The 5,444-nt window shown below is 37.9% G+C and overlaps 1 pseudogene; it reads right to left on the bottom strand.

The window, feature by feature from the left end:
• Positions 1–307: 307 nt before the first annotated feature.
• LOC102261056 overlaps positions 308–5,444 on the bottom strand; it is a 28,950-nt pseudogene continuing 23,813 nt past the window's right edge.

The raw sequence follows: 5,444 nt of genomic DNA, 5'->3' as shown, positions 1-5,444 counted from the left end.
AATAAGACCTTTATAATACCTGAGTGATAGGGGCACCTGTCAGTGAACTCCTAAATCCCTTGGGATTTCCTTAAGTGTCTTTTGTTCTAATGTGGTGACTCTTGGTAGGATGTTGTATAGGGCTGGTCAGGAGAAGACCAAGACATGATTAGCAGGTTGAGACTTTCAGATTCACCTCTCATTCCTGAAAGGAGAGAGGCTATAAATTAAGTTAATCATCCATCATGCCTATGTGATGAAGTCTCTATAAAAATACCCATAGTATGTGGTTCAAAGACCTTGTGATTTGGTGATGGCACACCCCAACTCAAGAAAAAGCTCCTGCACTCAGGAACCTATGTACATCTTTGCCTGGCTGTTTATCTGTGTCCTTTCCCATAAACTGGTGAATGTAAACAAAATGTTCCCCCATTAATACAAAGTTCATCTCCCCAGCTGAACAGTGAAAGGTTTCAACATCTCTCTCCTTCCTGATTTTTTTTTATGACTCTTCTATGCAGCCACAAATGCTTTGTTTGCAGATTTCATCTGGATAAAGGTATTTCCTGATGATGAGATATCTGGTGATTAGCCCTGGTAATTCAATGCCTTATAAAATTTGTGAGTTTGAATATCTATGAAAAACTCCCCCAGAAAATCCAGGATCTCCTCAATTATCTTCATGTAGGGAAGACCTTAAAGGTATATACAGTCTCTAACGTTTACATGGGGCAAAAATTTCTGAGGTAGTACTTGGACAATAGGAAGGATTGTAGTGAAATGAGAAGGGCTGAGGTGAATTGATTAGCACCTGCTGAACTTCAGTTGCTATGCTCCTGAGCAGTTCAATGTCTTTTACCAAAATCCTTATGCTTCCTCATGTGTTCTGTGGAAGGAGGGGAGACAGGAGGCAGGGAACCTGATCAGCCCTGATAGCAGTCCTGGCCTAGGGACCCCCACCCATGCACGAATTTCATGCACCAGGATTCTAGAGAGTGTGTGTGTGTGTGTGTGTGTGTGTGTGTGTGTGTGTGTATCTGCTCTCAGTTCCTTTACAGCTCCTAAATCTCCTTGTAAATAAGAGTGCTAGGAGAATCTTTTGTTCTAAAATTTAGTCTTAGATCCCAGTTGCTGACAAGGAGCTAATAAGACCTTTATAATTCCTGAGTGATAGGGGCACCTGTCAGTGAACTCCTAAATCCCTTGGGATTTCCTGAAGTGTCTTTTGTTCTAATGTGGTGACTCTTGGTAGGATGTTGTATAGGGCTGGTCGGAAGAAGACCAAGACATGATTAACAGGTTGAGACTTTCAGACTCACCTCTCATTCCTGAAAGAAAGAAGAGAGGCTATAAATGAAGTTAATAATCCATCATGCCTATGTGATGAAGCGACGCAGTGCTGAAACTCCTTTGGCAATCTGAGTCCTTTGAAGAATTTTTCAATGTCTTGATCCACATGCTGTCATGATAAACCTGGAACCCTGATTACAGAGTTGTTATCAATGAGTTCCATTCTGATGCAAGTGCCACTTCGAAATTTGTAATTTATTCTCTCTGGATCTGAACATTTGTGATTATTAGGCTGTGAAATCACTGCTAAAATTGTATCCCCATATCTTCAACTTGAGAGGCTCCACACAGAAAGTACATCTTTGCCTGGCTGTTTATCTGTGTCCTTTCCCATAAACTGGTGAATGTAAACAAAATGTTCCCCCATTAATACAAAGTTCATCTCCCCAGCTGAACAGTGAAAGGTTTCAACATCTCTCTCCTTCCTGATTTTTTTTTTATGACTCTTCTGTGCAGCCACAAATGCTTTGTTTGCAGATTTCATTTGGATAAAGGTATCTCATGATAATGAGATACCTGGTGATTAGCCCTGGTGATTCAATACCATGTAAAATTTGTGAGTTTGAGTATCTATGAAAAACTCCCGAAAATCCAGGATCTCCTCAATTATGTTCATGTAGGGAAGACCTTAAAGGTGTATACAGTCTCTAACATTTACATGGAGCAAAATTTTCTGAGGTAGTACTAGGATAATAGGAAGAGTTGTAGTGAAATGAGAAGGGCTGAGGTGAATTGATTAGCACCTGCTGAACTCCAGTTGCTATGCTCCTGAGCAGTTCAATGTCTTTTACCAAAATCCTTATGCTTCCTCAATGTGTTCTGTGCATACTTCTCATAAGAGGACAAAATATCTCTTGTTGGCTGGTTGTCTAGTTAGGTAACAAGGAGGATGCCTTCCTCCCCCCTGTTTTAGAGCAATGTTGTCCAAAGAAGGCCACTGTCTTATCAGCTGTGGCCATGAAAGACAGCCCCACCTGTGGACAAGGACTTGGTTTTCCTTGGAGAGAAATTGGGATACCTCATTGGAGGTACTACCAGCAATTTTAACGCAATCTTTGCCTATTGCTTTGTAAACCTCAATGTACTGGCTTTCCATGCAATGTGTGTGCCTCTGTAGTGCTAGGTATCTGTGCTTCTCACTTACAAACCTAAGCAGAGCTTCTCCATTTTTTCAGATATGGGCATTCAGACGCAGTGCTGAAACTCCTTTGGCAATCTGAGTCCTTAGAAGAATTTTTCAATATCTTGATCCACATGCTGCCATGATAAACCTGGAACCCTGATTACAGTGTTGTCATCAATGAGTTCCATTTTGAATCAAGTGCCACTTTGAAATTTGTAATTTATTCTCTCTGAATCTGAACATTTTTGATTATTAGGCTGTGAAATCACTACTAAAATTGTATCTCCATATCTGCAACTTGAGAGGCTCCACACAGAAGGCTGAGTTATTCTCAAAATTTAAACACTCTCATTGCTTGTAGCATCCAGTTTATCAACATCAGGTACACCAGGACAACACTTGTTGAATTTTTTTGAAGAAGTTATTTAATTTTCTTATAATTTTGTGGGACATGATTTCTAGATAGTAACCGTTGGTGATTCTGGCTCAGAGTCATCTCTCAAGTGGTTGAATTAAGATGTGATTAGAGCTGGGGCAGGGCAGGGATGGAATAACTGAGAACTGGGTCTGTGTGTGTGTGTGTGTGTGTCTGTGTGTGTGTGTGTATGTGTGTGTGTGTAAGTCTCAATGTACTCTCCATGGAATAGTTTGGGCTTTCACATGATCTCACTAATATGTGGAATCTAATAAACAAAATAAGCTGATGAACAAAATACATCCAGGCGGGCCTGCGTGGCCCAGTGGTTGAGCGTAGGCCTATGAACCAGGAGGTTGGGATTGGATTCCTGGTCAGGGCACATGCCCGAGTTGCAGGCTTCATCACCAGTGTGGGGTGTGCAGGAGGCAACTGATCAATGATTCTCTCTCATCATTGATGTTTCTGTATCTTTCTCCGTCTCCCTTTCTCTCTGAAATCAATAAAAAATATTTTTAAAAAATACATCTAGAGATATAGAAGCCCAGAACAGACTGTGGAAACTCAGAGGGAAAGCAGGGGAGGGTGGGTGTATAGGAAGAGATCAATCAAAGAACTTGTATGCTTATATGCATAACCCATGGACACTGACAATAGGGTGAAGGCCTGGGGGGGCAGGTGGTGGTAATCACTGACTTGAATACATTACCAATGTTATGAAGCTATAATAATTTAATAAATTTATAGAAGTAGCCACCAATTACTCTATATCATGTTTAAATAAGCAAAGATAGAGTGTTACACCATAAGAATATGAATATATAGTGCAAAATCTTAATTTACCTTGGAAAATAATAAACAATTTATTTCTAAATTAATTTTATTTGCTAAATTTTAGTTTTATATGATATGTTTTTGCTTTAATTATATGCATCACCATATCAAGTTCTTTACTGAACTTCTTCCTGGTGAGAAATATAAATAGGACATAAAATTTAAATTGCTTCAGAAATGAAAGAATGCCTTCATTAATAATGGTCAACTACAAACAATAACTTAAGCAAAACCCTTAGGTAAGCAAAACATGTTTTTGTTTTTTATCTGAAAGTGTAAAATGTGGAATACTTTATGATTCTCTTACTTGGCTTCAGTGCTATAGATATTAGATTATTATCTAATAATCACAAATACATGTCCTGTTTATGATCTACCATATATTCTAATGATTTCTTTGCTATGTTAAGTAATCAAAGAATAACCAGAAAAGTTTAACAGGTATATAATAATTAAACATTATTATTTTTACTAAGATAGCAAATACATGAAGTCACTGGCCTATTATGAGGTAATGAATAACCTAAAATAATGTGTTTATTGCATAGAAAGAGATACAGATATATACCCATGATTATACTATATCTCATTCCAAACTGGATGCCTCTCTCAGTGTGGGATCTTGAAGTTCAGAAATCATTCCCTCCCTACAATTATCATAAATTTCAGGGTTTCTTCTTGATGACTTTCATCTATTATCTGGACTAAGTTTCCAAAAAATAAGGGGAAAAAATCAGGTGGATGTCTTTCTCTATATTCATAATGCTAACATTCAATATTATAAGTGTGCCATGTTGTTAGCACAATTGTATCATTTGTGTTCATACTGTCTTGTCTTAAAGCCCACCCTCTGCTTTCTGCTCCAGTTCTATGGAATTATTTCTTTTAATTCTCATGTCCCTACATCATTGTTATTTTATTTTGTCTAATGAGGAAATCTTTCATTTAGAATGTGCAAGCTGTTCTTTCCAGAGAGTGGATAATTTGGCAGAGAATCAAAGTAATATCCTAAGAGAAAAGGGATGAAGATCAACAAACACTTCCCTTTTGAGGCTAACATGAATCATGTGGTTGATTGTTTGCAATAATGGCTGCAATCATTCCCCACCCTGGATCCTTTTCAATGTGACTTTGCTGTTGTAACGTACAAAAAGTATCTATGACTCAAAAATAATTAATCTAGAAAGGTCTGAAAGTAGGCTTAAGGGAGCTGTACCAGCAAAAGCACCACCATTCTAGAGTAAATGAAATTGTTCAAATACCATAAAGGCCTCTGAGTCTCCAACTTTTTACAGGAAAGAAGTAGGTTGAGAGAAGTATTCAGATGTTTACCTGGGTCTTTTTAGTATGCAATAGAATGGAAATAACAAAGGTTAGAGCCCAGAGATCAGAACAAAATGCCAATAGAAGCATAGAAAAACCTATCCCTGGAGAACAATGGACTGTGAAACCTTATCCATTCAGAAGTAGAGAAAACAGAACTAAGACTACAGTTCCAGAGGGTCTAACCCACCGAGATTAAGATTATTTACTGTCCCAGGAGTTTAGTGATATAGTATATCTGACAGGTTTTCAGAATTTCTAAGCAGCAATAATTGCTTTGTATCTTTCTTTCTCCCTTTTTTGAATGGGAGCATTTATAGTAGTTATGCTTTCTTTATTCTCCATTACATATTGAAAATGTGGGGAAAGACTAATTGTATTTTGAGTTCAAAGATCTATGAATTAAGAGGAACTGCCTTG

This window comes from Myotis brandtii, unplaced genomic scaffold, assembly GCF_000412655.1.
Source record: "Myotis brandtii unplaced genomic scaffold, ASM41265v1 scaffold750, whole genome shotgun sequence".
Lineage (NCBI taxonomy): Eukaryota > Metazoa > Chordata > Mammalia > Chiroptera > Vespertilionidae > Myotis > Myotis brandtii.
Note: the sequence above shows the minus strand (reverse complement) of the source record. Positions and strands in the feature narration are given on the sequence as shown.